This window comes from Motacilla alba, chromosome 1 (genome assembly GCF_015832195.1).
Source record: "Motacilla alba alba isolate MOTALB_02 chromosome 1, Motacilla_alba_V1.0_pri, whole genome shotgun sequence".
Lineage (NCBI taxonomy): Eukaryota > Metazoa > Chordata > Aves > Passeriformes > Motacillidae > Motacilla > Motacilla alba.
Window position 1 is genome coordinate 45104788 of NC_052016.1, and position 20551 is coordinate 45125338.

Genomic DNA, 20551 nt, shown 5'->3' on the forward strand with positions numbered 1-20551 from the left:
TACAAGGCCGAAAACTTCTACTCAAAATTTGACCAATGTTATTAAAAACAAAACAAAATGAAAAAAATGTATACAAGGTGGTATTCCTTTCCCAGAGGTCCTCTGCAAAAGAACAGGAGGAGGAATGGGAAAAAGGGTTGAAAAGACTCCCAGTTTTACAGAGGGTTGCTGATGACTTTTTACACCATTCCCAGTTTAGTGCTCTTAGACCTGCTCCCTTCCATTCTTTGTCTTGGCAGAGACTAAAACGTCAGATTTTGCTCTGAAGTAAATTATGCCGCCATTTAAAAGTGAGCGTGTACTGGCTTCTGTCATTACAGAGCCTATGTCCTAAAATGCACACACACGCACATGTGCAGACTTCCCCTCCTGGACCACATCAAGGGTGGGAATCACAGACATGCAAACAATGCTGGTACATAGATCCCTTCATCTGTGGATCATGTGTGGAGGATTTCCATTTGTCAGCGTGCATGGCGTTGCACAGGACAGTCTGCCCGTGCAATGCCCTGCTGCCTTTGCCAGTCCATCAGTAGAAATGATAATGCACATGCCTCTGCACAGCTGGTGATGCCTAGAGAGGCTACACAGAACAGAGGCTAGCCAGACTTAAAGGAATAAAGTAGGTATTTATTAAAAAGGCCTTCAAAGGATACACCTTGGGCAGTACAAGAGCCAACCGTGGCTCCACCAGGTATGGACACTGAGTCACAAGTTTTCAAACTTTTAAAAGTTTTGGTCTATTTACATATTGGGTTTAATTGTCCAATTACAGCTTTAGGTTATGAAGTCCCATCCTCCCAGATTGCTCTCCTCAATTCGCTGTTGTTTATACTTTTTGGGCCTGAAGCTGCAACAGTGTCCTTGGTTCTCAGGCTGGAGAAGGATTGTTTTGTCTGACTAAACTGTGAAGAGAACTTGCTAACACTTTATATGAAGTTTCAGAGTTGTATACTCATGCAGTACAGAACCTGGAAAATGTGAAAGCTAAAACGTAAGGTGTCACTGAGACAGGGTTGTGCACTATGGACAGTAAGAATGAGCACCTGCTTGATGGAAAATACAAAGGTCAGTAGTTATTCAGGCTAAAAAATGGGATAACAGTGGACCATCTCCTCCATCAGGAAAACCAAAGGAGGTATAAGCATGAGCTAATAGCACATCTCCTCCATCAGCAAAACTGCAAGGGCAGCAGTAATCAGAGATACCTCCATTCATTTCCATATATTATGATGATTGGGAGTAACATTCAGGTCAATTTATCCTGCAGTCTTTTAAATGAAACTATATATTTATTTGATTGAGCACATCCTAAGCAGTCTCCATTTCAAAACTTCACTCCATTGGTTATTTTCCCTCAGCTATCATTAATACAATGCCCAGGCTAATGAAGTACTCAGTAGAGTGTAAATACTAATGAAGTGTGCTGGACTTCTAGTTAGCAGGCGTGTAGGGGGAAGAGAATTGAACAGGTGAATAAAACCGTGTAAATATGTAACTGTTATGCATAGGACAGTCTGGAGGGCATTTAGATTTATTTCTTTTATCCTCTAGTCTTTCTTCTTCTTTGTTCTTCAGATTCAGTTTGTGCATATGAGCCTTTGGGTTGATACAAACCCAGAAGATTTCTAGATGGAAAAGATGGTGCTGATTGGTTGCACAGGAAAGCAAATGTTGCTCTTTTCCCAGTGTGGATAAGTCTCCCCATAATGACGAGTTATTTAAGCAGAGTTCTTTCTTACTGCCAAAAGCTAAGTGTAAAAAGAGTTTGGTGACACAATTATGCCTATTAAAGACAATATCTTCAAGGCTTTTACTTTCAGATGGGCAAAGCATTGCAGAATTTGTGGGAAGGCATCTCTCATGTTCTCATGAGGAATCTCAGCTAGTATTTCTTCTGTAAGGAATGGCCTTGAGGATCTGCAAATCCCAAACACAAAGAAGTGCCATGGCAGCAGTTCAAAGTGGCTTTTAGTTCCCTTTGTTGCAGTGGTCAGAAAAAAATATTAGTCCCCATGTGCACATCTGACTGGCTACAAAAAAAAAAAAACAGATAAACCAACAGCCAAAAAGCAGACTGAAAAGTTCCAATTAGGCAAATGAGGTTGCATTATGTCTCTGTATGGAATGTGGTTTGAGTTATACTACTGCCCATTGGCTCTTACCTTGCTAGTGTCCTACAAAGGACCACTAATCTCCTCTCAGCAGGAGAGGCTTTAACAGCTGAGTAGCAGCACCTTGTGAAGACAAGATCACAGGTAAGGTAATCGTGGCTAATGATGGTACCTTAAGCATACGGATTTGCCAATTCATCTATATTACCTAATAAGGAGAAACATATCTTAGTGATTAGACTCAGCTATGATGTATCATTTTTCTTCTTTTCTTTGACACAGATTTAGGGTCCAAGAATATTGTTTGTCCATACAACAGTTTCTTCACTACTTCTGTAATAAATCTGCCTTTTTCTCACTAATTGTCGAGCTGGGTTATAACATACTAGGTGTACCTGTACACAATCTGGCACAAGGTGTTGGAGATTTCAACCTAGAACTGAAGGTAGCACTGTAAAATCTGAGTTCTAAATGGCTGTGGAGAGCACACGAGTAAATGGGTTGGATGATAATCCCTCTCCTCTGCTGGTCCAGTTCTATTCACGGGAAGGAGATTAGAAAGTTGTGCAGGGTTCTCATGAGTGGTTTCCTCCCATAGGAAGCTCTCAAGCAAAGCATGAATAAGGTATTTTCTACACTTTCTGCCAACACTAATGTAATGACCCTATCATGTAAGACAAATCAATGAATTAATTCTCTTCTTTGCCTGTTAAAAAGATTTGTTCTCTTTTAGGTTCTTTGGCAAGAACCATGAAGTAGTTTCCAAAAAAATCTTAACTCTCCCCCCACCACAAAAAAAAAAAAAAAAAAAACCACGACAAAACATCAAAGAGCAGAATTTGTCAGTCTTAGTCACCATACCATCTCCTTTTATTAATAGAGCCTTGACATGGAAGAGTTTTCTGGCCAGACATTTTTCACACCCCAATAGGCTCAAATAAAAAATTATTGCCAGCACAATGATTTAAATGTAAGATGTAACACTACAGCACTTGCCTAGCTTGATTTTTTAATGTCATCTCCAATGTGTCTGACACATGCAAGACACAAATGAATATCCATATTTCCTTGGAATTAAAGGTTCCCTGACAGCACGCGGTATGGAGCATACGGCACTCCCGATGGGTGGTTATTGCGGACTGGCATTATTTTCACCTCCTTCATTCTTCCCCAGCCAGCTTTAATAGTGGGAGCCAAGAGTCTCCACACTAACCTCAAGGGCAATTTTCTCAAAATATTTGATATAAAGCAGTCTATGCTATATTTGCTAATTGCATTTGTCAATCTCCCTTGCCAAAATTTTCTTAAGTAACAAAACCATTGGCAATAAACATGGGGATCTATGTATTTGGGTAGAGGAAATGTGTTTTACAGTGCATGAACTAAAGGTTTTAAATGAGAAATGGTTGCTTGTTTTATATAGTTGGTCCATGGGCTTCCTCTGCCCACACTGTGTCAAAATTGGCACCTTTCTCCTTTTTAAAATAACTTTTTCTGATGTATTTCTACTCAGCTTCTTTCTCCGCCTTCTAATCTCTTTGTTCAGTATTTCCTCCCAACACAGAGTCATCACACCATTCATCTGCATCAATCTGTCTGCCGCTCACAGACTTTGCTGGGTCTGCCTCATCAAGTGCAGTCACTAAATTCATATCTTTTTTCAAGTCAGTAATTGCCTTCAGCTTCACACTGTCATTTCTGCTTGTGTTGATGTCTATTAGATTTTTTCTACTGTTTCAGAAGTCTGTGTCTTGTTCCTTGAATCACATAAACTCGCTCTGCCAGTAATTTACCAGCCCATCCTGTCTGAAACTGTAGAAATTATGTTGCTGCACACACATTTCTGTGTTCATCATGAAAAAAGGTGAAATATCTAATACTTGTAACCATGTGCCCAGGTATCAAGCCCAGGATTTATGTCTTCCAGCCTCAAGGTGTTGATTCAGCCTGAGATAAAACTACTACTAAAGTAATATGCCTACATGTCGGTGTCTCCATGTATAGCAGTGTCCAAGCTCCTATTATAGCAGCAAAGACTAACTCAATTAATTTGTCCTCACAGAGGCCTCTAGTGCCATCTGAGATGCCCTTAAGCTTTCTGTCTGGCTTTCAGCCACAGGCTCCCTTGTTGATATAGGAAGTACAATCTAGAGCAATTCAATTTATCCTAAGTCTGGCTAAAGCCAGAGGGTCAGCAGAGTTGCTTTTCAGGCTCCAGTGTAGTGATTAAATTTTCATTGACTAAAGAAGGAGGTTAGGCACTTAACTCACAGGTAAACACCTACATGCAGGCATCTGAGTTTAAATGTCTTAATCTGGATCTGACTTCTACCCTACAGGCTCTGTTCAATTGCCCAAACATATGGTGCAATTTGCAACACTATGGAGTGTCCAAATAATCCACAAAATGCTGACAGAATGACACAAGCTACAGGAGCACTGCTCACAGCCACATGGAATACCCTGGGGCCATTCAGATGGCACTAGAATAGGCTACTGAAAGGCTACATGTCTTTCAGTATGGATGCCTAAACAGACTTGGGTTCATCACTAAGGAAGGTGACATGAGATTTGAATTACACCTAGGAAAATTCAGTGTAATGAAGACATATTGAAAAAAAAATAGAAGAAGCCTTAGCCAGAAACTCTTGGATATATTTGCCATTTAAAAATAAGTACCAACCCTAAGCTAATTACCTAGACCAACACCACAGTATACAAATATAGGTTCCTTCAGATGAAAATTTATACAACATAGGAAAGATGTCTAAATGCTCTCTAGCTCTGTTTATCACTCTCTACAGATTGTGGAAGGAACTTTAAAAAGTATCCTAAAGGCCTAATGCTTACCAGTCTAATGCTAAACAGCATCACATTCTGTCTTTCCCTGTGTGATTCAATAATAATTAACCAAATCCCTAAGTGTTTAATATGTGAAAATTCTTTTCTGTAGGTGCAGATACTAAATATTTGTGTAAGCAATGAGTTTCTGTCCACTGCTTCTATAATTTCCATCATGGTAAGGTAGGCAGCCAACACCATGACTTCCCCTTATAAATCCACTCTTGAGTATTTATATCTGTAATCAATATTGCTGGTTTTGCAAACATTAGGCCAACTAAGTCAAAGAGTTCTTTGTCCTGCACTAAACATTTTCTTCTCTGGGAATGAGCCATGTGGATTCATGTCTGCCTAACTGGCTAAAAATCCACAGGTGTACATACAGGATACAGCAGACAGGACAGCCTCCCGGTAAAGAAAACTCTTTGCACCAGAATGAAGGGTCTTTCTCTTTTCTTGTATATCACAGTCAATTCTACCCAGCCTTCTTTAAACAGAAAAGGGAAAAATAAAGGGCTTGAGTCACTAGTAAAGCTGGCGTGAGTCACCTGCCATCTGATCAGATATCCTGAATGTTTTACCAGGCCTGCACATAAATGTACTGTCTACATAAAGATAACAAAGAACAACATCTGTTGGAGTGCAAGCTCTGAAGAAAGGAAGTCAAATTCAGTCTCTTTGTGTGTGATGACAAATGCCTTCATTTTTTCTTCCTTATTATTTTTCTCAATTATGTGCATGTGTCAGCATATGCATAAACAATGCCTTAAATAATTTTCTTAAGGTAAACAGCACAGAATTAATAGATTTTTCAGGTTAAAATGGTGTTATTCAAAAGCAGTTAATGTGTATGATTTATCCATCACCTCTGTGTGAAGTCTTTGAAAAGGTTCTTTTGTTCTAAAGTTAGGGGGTGGAATAAGAACCAGAGTAATGTGTAGCATTGAGATTAAAGGAGGAGACATTCAAATGACATTCATCTAGTCCCAGTCTGCTAAGATGAACAAAGGGACTTCATCATTTTTGTTTTCTGAATTGTGTTGTCAGAGGGCTAAGCCCAGAACAGATGTTTAGGCCCAGATCAATTTTACCAAACCATAAATAAAAATTAAATAAAAGTTAGATTTCTAAAGCAGGATTTTCATACCTGAAATAGTTGTCCAGATCGAGGTGATCATGCACATACTCTTTGCACAAACTGAGAGATTTACAATGGGCAGTTCACTTTGCCCAAATTGAACATTTAAGATTAGAAAAGCAGAGTAGGTCTCTGTTTTGTGCTTTTCTTTGTCATTCCCAAAAGGACTACATTACTATTCCAAACTTGCTGTTCATCTAATGTTCAGTTGAAAAAAGTTGAGAGAGAGAGAAGCTGCACTTGGATTAGGTACTTTCCCATCTTGTGGGAACTTTTTTTCTTACACCATAAATATTTTTATCTATAGATCATAGATGAAAGAAATCTAGCTCCTCCTTGATTCTTTTCAAGAAAAACTAATTTAAAGTAATTAAAATTGTGTCAAAATCATAATTTGATTTGATTACCTGCACTATTAGTTGGAAAGTTTAATCATGGAACTCATTGATTCATTCTTGGTTGTGACCTCAATTTGATTATTGTTTTGTGCCACTTTTGATTAGCTTAGTGAAACTGCAATACATTTGGCACAGCAACACATGCACATGTATTTTTTTTGTTCCTACAGTTTTACAAAATCTATGTAAATCTTTTACAGTAGGTTTATCCATCTAAAATACCACATGGCACACAAATGCTGAGGAAATTGCAAGTTGCTTTGCCATGATTGTAAATTAATAATTTTTTTTTTTTTTTGTTTAAAAGCTTAAAACTTTATGGATTGCAGCTGACCTGTGTCAAAGAACAGCAGTGGTTTATGGGCACTTTCACATCCAAGCCTTCTGGGAAATAATCAACTAAGAGAAGAATCAAGAGAAGAACTGGTCAAAAATAAAACAAAAAACCCCACCACCCTCGGAAAAAAAAAAATCTAAGTCCTACAAAGAAAAAAAAAATTAATTACAAAATAAATTCCAAAAAACCCCCACACACCACAACTTCAAAATGGGCCTGGGAAGTAAAATTATTTTAAAAAACCTTTTCAACAAGAAGTTTCAATAAATTTTATCCAGGTTCTTGTTCAGTTCTTATGTTATTATTCTTATTTGTTTCATGTTAATTGTATATTACAGAACCAGTTGCAACTCTAGTACTTATTGGAGATGGGACTACCCACCCCCATGACAGTCATATGAGAGCATGTGTTACACTGGTCAGAGGCATCTGTAAGAACAGAAATACATTTAATTCTTGTCCCCTACCCATGCCAGTAAAGAAAAAGCTCCAATTATGACACGTTGCCAAATTTCTTTGGAAACAAAGAGTTCTTCAGCATGCTAAGGCCGAGGAAGGGAGTCAGGTGCAGCAGAGAGCAACTTTGTTGAGGCTCACTGAGCTGTTAAAACAACAGAAAAGAAATAAGCTGTCACTCTCTGATGTGCAAGTTTCATTTCTCTGGAAAGCTGAAGGGACATTGTTATAGTCATAAATTTCTAAAGAGGTGATGGAGAAAAGGAGTTAGTGTTTTTGATTTGACCAGTACTTCTGGATAAAACAAATTAGTCTGGGGAAACAGAAAAAAAAAACCAAAAGAAAACAAAACAAAACCCACAAACCAAAAAACAAAAAAAAAGCCCCTCAGTATTCCTGTTCTAAACAAATAGAAGACAAGACAAAGTAGCCAGAATTTAGGTCTGAGGATTCTTAAGACCTTGGCTCCTTGGGAAAAATCAGCTTTTTAGTTCTCTATCTTTCCAAGTTTTCCTTCTATCTTGCTTAAATATTTTTTCTCCTTTTTCTTGTTTTTCCTTTTTTTGCCTTTGGCAGCCTACTGCTGTCTTATCCAGTGAAGATGAAATTTGCTCTTTTACAAATTGCTTCAGTCCTTTTCTAGCTAAAAAGTATGATGAGCACTACGAGCATCCTGCTCAGGTTTCTTCCTCTTCTCTCTTGCCTGTCTGCAATCAGGTACTCTGCCTATTCCCTCAGCTAAGACTTTCTCTTCCCCTGCTATCAAGCATGCCTGTTCCCTGGCAGTTCTTGTTCTCTCACTTTTTCACTAACCCATAGGAAAAAACAGAGACGCTCTACAACTGGAAAATCTATGATTGCTGCACACACAGAATTTTTCTCTGCTCTGTCAGGTGACTCAATTATGTCACCTGAAATCGTTGGTGTCTGGGCCTGATAGTCACTACTTTTCAATCATTTCATCTTAAAAGGAAAATTTCTGTTACTAATGCACATTTATTTGGAGAATGAGGAAAAGTAAGAATCACTGGAACTCTGCTAATGGCATGTCACATTTTGTTATTGTACTGCACTTGTTTCTTCTGCCTTGCATTAAGAACATTCAATTCCAGCTCCCGAGGATATTGGTTCCATACCAATGAAGCTAAAAATATTTCAGAATGCCCAGGGGGTGAATATTTCTCTGTCCTTTTACTTAGATGAGGCTGTTTTAGGATGATGCTGTCTAGCACACAATATCTCTTGCATACTAATCAACGCAACAATAATTCAGGTCATTTGATTTCAAAGCATGTTCCCCAATGCGTTAACCTTTCACTGTTAACCTCCACTGTCCTCCTTCATGTGGCACAAAGGGATTGAGCCAAGCAACTGGATGATGGGTAAAGACAACCGTAAATGGAAACTAAAGAATGAGGTTTAGATTTTTTTGTATTACAATACATTTAGATGAAGGAATTGAACTCTGATATCCTGAGTCACAGTCCACTAGTTTAATCACAAGGTTATCCTTCTGCTCCTTTTCTGCAGACAATGAAAGCTTGATGACAGTCTCTACAGCTCTTTGAATACTTACACCACAGCCAACCCAATTAAGCCTTTGTCCTGCTAATAAGCTTTTCATAGAAGCATATCAGGAGGAGAAACACCAACACAACCCTTTAAAAACCAACAACATTTGTTCAAAAAACACATTCAAAATCAGCAGCACAAAAAAAATTGTTGCTTGAGACTGAATCAACTGAAAGCCGTCTGTGTGGAACATTTGGAGAATCACTTCAGTTATATATAAATTGCCAACTGTATTCACAGATTAGTTGCACTCAAAAAATGCAGGAAATAGTTTAATGAGTTCTGGATTCAAGTTAAGCCCCTCTACTCTATTTGTATGTGTTTGTGGTCACTGTCTTTAAAGCTTTTGAAGGTAAATGCAAATGCTCTTACTGTCCATAATTAGGATTTGGACAGTAGTTATTATCTATTTTTCATGGGTCAAAAGTATTCATTGCAAATCAGATGAGAGTGAAAATGATTTAATTCCCAAAGCAGGTAACATTACAACTCAGTGTAGGCAAGGTGACATCATGTAAAATTTTTGATATATTTTTTTAATCATCTGTGTTAAGCAGAGAAGCTGAAGTTATGGGACAGGGTTTTCATCAAGAATGTTTGCACTCTTCTAATAGGACTATGCAGCATATAGGGCTCATAAAATTATAGAAGGTTTGGGTTTGAAGGGACTTTAAAAATCTTCTAGTTACAACCCCTGCTATGCACCCAGACACATTCCACTAGACCAGGATTCCCAGTATCTAATCTGTATCTACCCCTGTTCATTTTATGACCATTTCCCTGTGTTCTGTCACTACCTGCTCCTGTTAAATGTCCCTCTTCAGTTCTCTTTTAGCCTCTTTAGTATGGGAAGGCTGCAATAGAATCTCCACAGAGCTTTCTCTTCTCCAGGCTGAACAGCCCCAACTTTTCTCAGCCTGTCCTCATGGAAGAGGGATCTAGCCCTGTGATTATCATCATCACCTCCTCTGGACCCACTCCAACACATTGACATTTTTTCCTTTGCTAAGGACTCCAGAGCTGGACACAGCACTCCAGGTGGAGTCTCACAAGAGAGGAGTGGAGGGGTAGAATCATCTCCCTTGACCTGATGCTCCCTCAACTTTTGATGCAGTCCAGGATAGGATTGGCTTTCTGAGTTGCAAGAACACATTGCTGGCTTACACTTAGCTTAATATCCACGAGTACCCATAAGTCCAGGAGAACCCAGCCCTCCTCCCCAGAGCTGCTCTCAACCCTTTCACTGCACTATAACCCTTTCACATAAATACAGTCTGTATTTATGCTGGTGATTGCCCAGACCCAATGAAGAAAACACCTAAGATTTTCCAGAGCTCTATCTAATGTTAAAATTGTATGCTTTAGAAAAAATAGCTGCTCACTACCAGTTGCTTTGTTAGGTAAAAAAAAAAATCACTTGTACTATAGCCATGGAGCTGAAGGGAAGCTGGACCTTACCTTTTCTCAAGTAACAGCCCTGCAATAAAATTCTTTGTGTTACGAAAGGGAGGCTTTCTGTAAAATTTCCCACAAAATTAAATGCAAGCAAATCTGCTCCAGGGTGATGTAAATCTTCCTTGAGAACAGAAATCAAAGTCTCCACTTCAGCTTCACCGCTCTACATTATGGGCATACATTACACTTAGATATAATATAGACAGATGGACACATGTCATCTTGTGTACATACATCCAAAGTGACATTTCAAAATGGAAACAAAGCCATTTGGAGTCAGACAATCAAAATGTCCTTTACTGAGCTAATTTTTATCCTGTTTTCAAAATTAAATGAAATTAAAACCTATTTGTTCCTATGAAGTATTTGGCCTTTCCAAATCCTGACAAGCATAAGAAATGTTTCCACTCCTAAGATATTTTATAGCACCAATTTGACCTATCTCTGGTCTTTGCTGAGTTTACATTTATGACTGTTCCATGAAGCATGTTGTATTGCTTATAGTACCCAGAGCCACTTGTAAGGATATGAGATTCATTGTGCTAGAGACTGTGGAACATGTAAAAGAGTGTAAAGCTGTCTGGGCAGGATTCAGCTGCCTTTTCACAGGTTCCTAGTGCAATGTGGGACACCCCAGAGTGTCCTAAAAACACATGAAGTGGGACATGTGTGGAAGATCTGCAGCCTGCAGGAACAGCCCCTGGAAGCCTGAAAGGATACCCTTCTGTGCTTAAAATGATGCTAACTTCCTATATTCAGGCAACATAATCTTACTCTCCCTGTTGGGAAACACAGATTCTGAAAAACCAAGGACTACAAGATTACAAACTGTGTATTTACAAGAAGACAATGTTAATAAAAAAAATACAAGAACTCCGGGAAAATACAAGAAGCAGAACTGCATCAAAGCTGAGATCCAATTAGCCCATTAACCTCCCTCTGGCAGTGGTCAACAGTAAAATTATAGAGAAACACAACAAAACCAGGCTAATTCTGCAGAGACCCTTCCCTGCAATGTAAGAGTTCAAATTAAGAGCTTCTTAATAGAAGCAGATTAAATTGCAATCACAACCTAACAATTTTTACGTGGTCTTTTATGAATAGAAACCTTGGCTAGATTAATTGCTAGTAGTTTATCTTGAAAAGAAACAGAAGGCTGGCTTTGCTAACTAGGCCCAGGCATAAAATCCACTGTTAACCTGCCACCTCTGTGCACTGGAGCCAGCACCATGGCAGAGAATTCCAGCACTGTGCTCACAGTGACAGCTATTAAAACCTCAAGTGAGAAGGATGCAGCTAAGAAGCTGAATACACTTTAGCATATACCACTAAGTGAATTTAAATGGTGCTGTGCCAACCAGACCAACTTTCACATAAGTGTTAGAAAATACTGTCTTTCAAAGGCATGTGACATTTTTATTAAGAGAAAAATTTGTTAATCATGTACATATTTTGTTTTTAATTTAGGTTAAATGTTTCACTTTTACCTGAGTTAATCCTTTGGAAGATCTGGAACATTTTCAAAATGTCTCTATTGAAAATGTTTTGGGGTCTGTTAATCAAAATTTGTGAAGAATTCTGAATTTTGTTTTCCTTCCTCATTTACTGAAAACTAAATTTTTTGAGGTATCAGTATTTATAATCTCAAAAAACACTCCCTCACCAAATACCACACAGAATTGTAGCTATAATTCCACTGCTTATAACAAATAATTTCTGTGATTTCTTAACTGGCAAGCTTAGGCCTGCAAATTTCAAAATAATTATGTTTTTCAGGATTTATATCATCTGATGACAATGAAATATCAGATTCTAAAGTCATAGAGCTGTTATTCTGCTCATACATTTCAAGAGCAAAATATTGATCCTGCCAAAAAACAGTGATTTTTAGAGGAAAGATGATGAAGTGTTCCAGTTTTCAAATGTTGCAAAAAAATTATCCTGCTAACCTGGTGTCATTGCTGTTAAATGCCATCCCATCAATCCTTTTCTTGCTGACCTGATTCATTGGCACAAGATTTCCAGCATTGATGATATTCTGTCCAAGGTCACGAGGGGGTTCATTCTTGCTCTATATCAAATTTAATTCACATCTGGTGACTCCCACATACACCTGGCTGCCTTAGAAAATATGTAACTCTGCACTGAGGATGACAGGGGAGCTTATAGACTTCAAAAATTTAATCCACTGCTGTTCTCACTGAGCAAGCAGCTCCTTGCTGGCAAGCAGTACACAGCTTAGGATCACCCAGGCTGTCCCTGTGTCAGAAAGGTGACAAGCTGGTAAACACAATGACAAGGACTGGTGCATGTAGGTAATTTCACAGCTTTTGGCCACTTCATGGGAACATCAGCCCAGATTCTCCCTTGGAAACAGGTTAGTTATTGATAGACAGGGTTCCCCTGAAATGTGCCATCATTTGTATTCAGTCAAAAGCAATTTACACAGTTGCGTGCTTAAAGAGTGACTCAGAACACCAAAGGATTTGATTTCTGGTCATTTGCAGTTTGTTGTACTAGTGAGGATGTGAGGCTTCTCAGTTTAATTGCAGCAATGCTTTGAGAGTGAATTCCTAGTTCTACCTGTCACATTTTTATTAGTAGGCCTACCAGAGTGGTGTCTGGGGACAAAAGACACATGGAAATCTGGTGTTGCAGGGCATTGCACAGTCTTTGCCCTGTCAAGAGAGCAAGGTGACCTCCAAGGAGAATTTGGGACAGACAAAGAAATGACCAATTAAGGAAAGAAGAGTTATACAAGGAGGGAGTAATGAGAGAAAGGAAGGAAAGCTGGCAGAAGAGGTAACAGTCATATTGGACAGTGCTCTAAGGTAGGTGGTGTGGTTACACACAGTCACAGAATGTTTTGACTCTGAAGGGACCCACATGCATCATCAAGTCCACCTCAAGTGAATGGCCCAGGCAGGGATTGGACCCACAACTTTGACATTAGCAAGAGGAGATTCAGCTTGAGCCACAGAGCCTGAGGTAGGTACAAAAAAAGCCCATTGGCACCGCTGTACAGACAGCTCCACATTGACACAATTATGTCTGCTTTCTACTGGTTCAACTGCTTCTGGAAATGTTTTCCATTCTTGAGCCTCCAGCTGATGGTTTCAAGAAGTTTCTCTTCCTCCAAAGCCATGAATTACATGGGGTTATGAGGGTAATATGAGTAGGTGTGCTGCTGTGATGGCAGTGTAATTGTGAGGGCAATATCATTGCAGGGGGAGAGGGAGAAGGTTAGCTGTCCTGTCTCTGAAAGCAAAAAGTATTAATTGAAAGTCGACAGCATTACTTGAAAGAGCTGAACTTCACATCAGCAGACCTTATAACAACCACATATTCTCATGTACTCTGTTTACTTACAATGATTGTTACCTCTAACAAGAACCTGAACATAAAATCTCAGCTAAAGTTTTCCCTTGGCTGACCAGCAAAACAAAAAACCAAACCAAAACAAAAACAAAAACAAACAAACAAAAAAGGCAAAGAAGACAAGAGGGGAGGGACAGGGATTGGCCTGTGGGAAAACAGAAGTATGAAGACTGTTACTCCCTCATAGTTTCCCAAATACTTCTTCTGCTTCTCACAGTTGCATGCAATCCACATTGCTGCTGGAACACCAGCTTTCTTTACAGAGAGCCTACAGGTTATATGCATGTAAATTGGTGATATAGAAGAAAGCATGTATTATAAATTGTCATGGCCAGAAGCTCTAAGTCATTGGACACTGGAATAGAAGTAAAATCAACTGTGCAGAGCTTTGTAATATATTTACTTCTTTTGTAAGCTTATAAGACTCCCTGAGGAAAAAAAAAAGACAGTTCTATGCTGAAATTCTCTTTTGGAAATAGACAGGATACATATCATGGGGGAATTCTCACCCTCTGTGCAGCAACCATCATACAGGTTTACAAACAAGGTGATGTTTCCAAAAGTCAGCACCTCGCCTTTTATTTCTCAGTACAGATAAGACTCCATGGAAGCTATTAAATGCCCAGTAGAGCCAAAAATACTTGGTGGAGACACCTTTTTATTTTACTGACACTGTGAAAAACAAAAACAGCTATTGAAAACTGAAAAAAAAAATAAAGTATTTGGGTTTTTTCTCCCTACAAATCTGTTCTCAAAAAAATACCACTCTGCAGGTGAAATCAACTGCATTCAGATTAAAGTAATAAGCTATTACATTGTTTCCTTGAGACAATCAATAAATTATCTTTTCTCTGTTCCTTGTACAACCAATAACATGTTTCTGTCTTTCTCTCCTGACTCCTTTTTGAGAGTTAGAGCCCTGGTAGCTCTTCAAGTCCGGGTACCTGCTCCAAATCCTATCCTACCTCACCTGAAAGTAGGCTGGAGAAGAAAGTATGGATTTGACTGAAATTTAAAAAGGAGCTTACCTTCCCAATAACTAGAATAAATTAGGTCTCTTGGTTTTAGAGGGCTATTCACTGAGAGCTTTGTGGAAATTTTGAATAGGAAGCAAGATTTCAGCAAGCCTAGAGTGCTGTGCCAATGAGTTGGCATGCTGGGAACAGTCTCTACTTGAGAAGTGCTCTGAGAAGAACTATGGGAGACTGACAAGGGGAATTAACTCCAGGCTTGGGACTGCTGTTTGAGTGAGGGATCCAAGAAGCTCATAAAATATGGAACAGGATCAGCATATAAGCTGCTTTGTATATGTGCAACAGTGGAAATTTAGTCATTTAACCCTCTTGAGTTAATCAGCAGCTGAGCAGTGGTTTTTGAAGGCTTTAGGTAGCTTAAGATACATATATGCCTCTCGGTTCATCAAGCTTAAAAAAACCCTTGCAGCCTGTAGTAAGGGAAATAAAATCCCATGTGCTTCTTATGTCCAGGCTGCCTCTGTGGCTTGGAGTTTTATTCAATCTCTTCTGGCAGGACTTATCAAAACAACAGATCGCTTTGGCTAATTAGCCAATATTAGCTAGAGAACTGTGATTTCTGCATTCTTAAAATAAGGAGGTTAGTTGTGACTGCCTGTTAAAGAAAATGGCATTACTCTGAAAAGCTGAAATTCTCTAACACGACAAAAATCAACAAGCATTTATGGTATGTTTCTTTGATTTTTAGAAAGACAAGATGCTCTACTACAACCAGTGACTCCATATGGGTGTGCCAACCTTTCTAAAGGTGGGGCAGAAAACTTTGTAAGCTGTGAAACACATCAGAGGTTCCTCACATCTGAGGTGGTTGTGGCAGGATGTTGTGGGACTCAGTGGAGGCTGTTTCAGGAGCAGGCTCACATACACCTGCTGTCTCACGTCCTTTAAAAGGCAGCACCACCCTGAAGTCCCCACGCCAGTATGGTCCAAGAAAGCTGCCATAACACCTGCACTTGATTCACTTGTGTCTCAGGGGCTACAAAATGCTCCCCACAAAACTTGCTGTTTGTCTATCTGAAAAGCCCACGGCAGCCAGTTAAGGATTTTAATTGTATTTCCCTTTCAGTTGTGGTTACATGGAAATATAATTACATCTATTTTGTCCTAGACAAAAGGGAAAAAAAAAAAAGGAAGGAAAAAAAAAACATTCAAAGAAATGGAAGTTTACACAGTAACACAAGATCCATAACTGCAGCAATTACCCCAACATAAGTCTCTAAAGAGTGAAAATGAGACATCACAGAGGAACCGATTATGCCATGTCTGTGGATGCTGGGATTCATATGTCTTCCTCTGAGGCAGCCTGTCCTGCTTGCTGTTAGAGACAGGATGCTGGGCTGAACAGACCTGGAGCATGATCCAGTCTGACAATTTCTGTGTTTCTAAGACTTCCAGATAGAGAAAACATACCTTATTTAAACTGCCTTAATTTTTCCCTTTCTTTCATGCAGATTTAATTTCCTTCTGGAAAGCAGTTACCCAGCTGTGGCTATGAAACTGGTAATAAGCACACAGCTTCAGTTCAGAGGTGATCAAGCACTGTTCCTATGTTTTAAGTAATAGAAGATGAGAAAGACAGGAATGGGGGTAGGAAATGAAGGCACTTTGTGGTGTTTAGATCAAGTGTCCAGGGAGTACATCATAGTTGTCAGAGTGAAACAGCAAGTTCTGGTCTTCTTCAGATCAAACTTTTTCCAAAACAGGCAGGTTTTAAAAACAGGCACAGCAGAAAGCATGTTCTTTCTGCTAAAAGAAAGACAGGAAAAAGGAATCTAAGTAGCTGCATGCAAAATCATTTCAAAGCGATTTTTTTTTTTACTCCTGTGTAACACTTTCACCTTCCTCAATAACAGGAGGATGGATACACATAAAACTTTATATTTTTAAAATTATCACTCTTGCCTTTAAGACATGGAGCCAGGTCTTCTGTTAAGGAAAAACAAAAGAGATACATTGATTAAATGCTGTTAATCCAGTTTGCAGTGCCTGAAGTTCTGGCACTGGTTCACTTTTTTACAAAAGAAAATGCATGTGGAAAACTTGGAAAAGCTCCATGGTTGAAAACTTTCTCCTTACAAGCCTTGCCATTGAAATTAGAGGACCAGGAATCTCATGTGCGTTCCCTGTCCTTTCATTCCTTCTCCAAAACAAGTTCCAGGAAAACAAAGAAAACATTTAACATTTAGCAGAAGAAAAAAAGGCAAGCATTGAAATATTTCAGTCTTTGGAATACATTTCCTTTTTCCTTTCTATTGTCTGCAAACTGTTAATTACAACAAAAAATAAGAACTTCATGTCTGGGCATGATGGGTACAAGGAGGTAGAGATTATAGTCAATCCAAGGTAGGTGTTAGAGGAACAAGAGGGTCCTCTAACACCTACAACAGACAACTGCTGGAAAGATTGTAGGGCGTGGGTGTGGACTCAGAGACCTGTTTGAGGGGGTGGGGGTTACTGGGCAGACAAATTAACATGGCACAGCACAGCATACAATACACAGAATATATTAGTTGGAAGGGAGCTATCATAACCATCTAGTCCAGCTGCCTGACCACTGCACGGCTGACCAGAAGTTGAAGCGTGTTACTGAGGGTCTTGTCCAAATGCCTCTTATACACTGACGGTCTTGGGGCATCAACCTCATCTGTAGGAAGACTGTTCCAGTGTTTGACTACCCTCTGGGTGAAAATATCCTTCACAATGTCCAGTCTGAAACCCCCTGGTGCAGCTTTGAAACATTCCCATGCATTCTGTAACTAGATATCAAGAAAAATAGATTAGCACCTCCCTCTCTACTTCCCCTCCTCAGGAAGCTGTAGAGAGCAATGAAGTCACCTTCAGACTCTTTCTCTTCAAACTAGACAACTCAATGTCCTCAGCACTCCACACGGGACATTCTTTCAAGCCCTTTCACCAAATTTGTGATTTTTTTTGAAAACCTCCACCAGAGGTTTTCACAGACCTTTACATTTTTCTTAAATTGTGGGGCCCAGAACTGCACACAGTACTCAAAGTGAGTCACACCAGTGCGGAATACAGCAGGACAGTCACCTCTTCTGGCTGGCTGGTGATGCTGTGTCTGATGGACCCCAGGATGGGATGTGCCCTCTTGGCTGCCAGGGCTCCCTGCTGGCTCACACTGAGCTGCTGCCAGCCAGCACCCCAGAACTCTGGGAGCAGTCTGCAGGACTGCTTTTCCCATTTATCTTTTTGTTCAGCCTTACTCTATCCTAGGTGCAGAATCTAGCATTAAATTTCATCCCATTAGTCACAGCCCAGTGCACCAATCAAACCAGATCCCTCTACAAGCCTCCTCTGCCTTGAAAGAGTCCTTACCATCTCCCAGTTTGGCATTATCAGCAAACTTGCTAATGGTGCATTCAACTCCTGCATACAGATCACTGATAAGTATATTGAACAGGACTGACTGTAGAATTGTATCCCAGCTCAATTCCCCAGACAGATTTAGCCCCATTCACTACAACCCTTTGTTCTCAGTCCTTCAGCCAGTTCTTCTCCAGAGCACCATAAACCAGAAGGAGTCTGTGAGGAACAGTCTCAAAAGCTTTCCTGAAATCCAGGAAAACGTACGTGTCTGAGTGCAACTGCTGGAGGGATCCACATTGTACAAATTATGTATATATATATATACATGTATAAGTACAAATATATGCGCATGTATATATTTGATGCATTTGTTTATAAATACATGCATTTGTACACACATGTTTAACTCCTGTCTATCAGCCACAGAAGGAAACAGAAGGAGTCAGTTTTTCCCTATGTCATTTCATGATTTACTGTTTTTGCTGACGTTTCCTGATCTTGGACCCAGCTCACATGGCTGTTTTTTTTTATAACACAAGAACAAGCTAAGAGTTTGTACTAGTCATTATGAAGTTAGTCAATTCTCCTGGTTGTGTCTGCACAAGTGTCTCCAAAGCCCTATATATAGGATCATTACTGTTGCATCAAAAATTCTGAGAAACCTTGTCATATAATTTTTTTTTTTGTCTAAAGAGTCAATACAGTTTACTTTTGGAAATAAATTATCTTCTTGATCTACAGGAAAAAAAAAAGTGAATTTCCCCTCTTAATTAGTTTTCCTTCATAATGACAAACTGTAAGCTTTTCTATAGCACATCTTAAAACCTTTACTTTCATTCTTAGAGCAAACAACAAAAAAACAGAATAGAAAACATGTATCAGCCTCTATGGAATTATTGATTACCCTGATCTGAACAGAGTCAGCAACTCAGCTAGAATAAAGGCATAAAACTTCCCATATTAGCTACCATGATCCCAGATAGTATGTGGGCACAATTCAAGGACAGCACAAATAAAGAACTGTTCCCCAAAATCATTAGGATCAGGGACAGCCTGCTCTATGAACAAGTTTAACTGTATGGACATGTGCTCTCTACCCTGCTGGCAAAAACCAGACTTTTAATCCTTTTATTCCAAGTCTAGGGTAGCCACTGATACTTTTTAACAGATGGGAAGCAAGAGCTCCATGTATCCTTGCATAAAAAAGCAAATCCAACACCCTAAGAACTCAAAGATTAAGACAATCAAACTAAGGAAATAGGTGCCAATTTCCATTCAATCCAGCAGGGATACTGCTGATAAAATGTAAATATACTATGTGTGTGTGTGTGTGCATGTGCATATGTGTGTGTGTGTGTGTGTGTGTGTGTGTGCATGTGCATGTGTGTGTGTGTGTGTGTGTGTGTATGTGTGTGTATAAGCAGCCTTTTCCAACTTCTTGCCCACCCCAGTCCTTCAAAATAATGTTTTCCCTGAATTTCACTTTTTCTATTGCTGGTAGTTGATGAAACCTTCTTAGACCAAAGCACTCTGCTCAGTCTCTCAAACAACAGCTGATTCAGATTTGAGCATTAGCAATAGTTCTTCCAAATCTACCTGGCTAATAAACTTTGAAGGCAAACTCAGGATCTTGAACAATAAGAGAGTGTAGTGGTTTTGGTTTGCTAATTTAAGATTTCTTGGTTAATGTACTAATGAGTGTGGTGGGTTTAGTGTTGGCCAATTACTAGTGTAATTATTAGAATGTATTTACATATGCAGAATCATTACACAGAGAGAGTAAGATGTCAGTTATCAGTATTCTATAATATTAATACATTTCCCGTGCATTTAGGATTAACCCATGGTACAGAAATCTGCTGGTTACATCACTATGTATAAGAACATGTTCAGATTAACAAAGTTCCACTGTCCTCAGAATTTACATGTTATGAACATTTCCTTTCTTATCTGTGGGGTTTTTAACAGTGTGAATAACCAGTGTATCATGAGATCCATCATAAGCATTTATGTATTGTCAAAGACTCACTCAAGTCTAGGTAACTCTGCCTCATGAATATCCTTAAGAGCATCTCTACTGCCACTGATAGTTACAGACACAAATCAAAATGGAGTTAGTGTCTTGAAGAGTTTAGACTCAAATTCTCTCCTAATCAAGTAAAATTTTGGTTGAAAATGCGTAATACTTCAAAACATCTCATCTCTGCTTCTCTGCAGCTTCCACCACCAGTATTCCATAAGGCAGCAGCTGAGAATTATGTATCTGATTTTGTCCGATTAAGTGTGACTTCAGAATCAGTGAGAAGGAATCCATTTTCTGCTCAGCACTCCAAAAAATTTATCAGTGAATGCATCATGTCCCAAAGCACAATGCTATTGGGCTATAAAATATTTCAATGTCTTATTAATAAGTTAATTGAATCCATTGTAATTTTCCTACTATTCATGCAGCTCACTTTGTCATTGATTGACAGAGATGAATTTGAAGATATTTAAGAGCT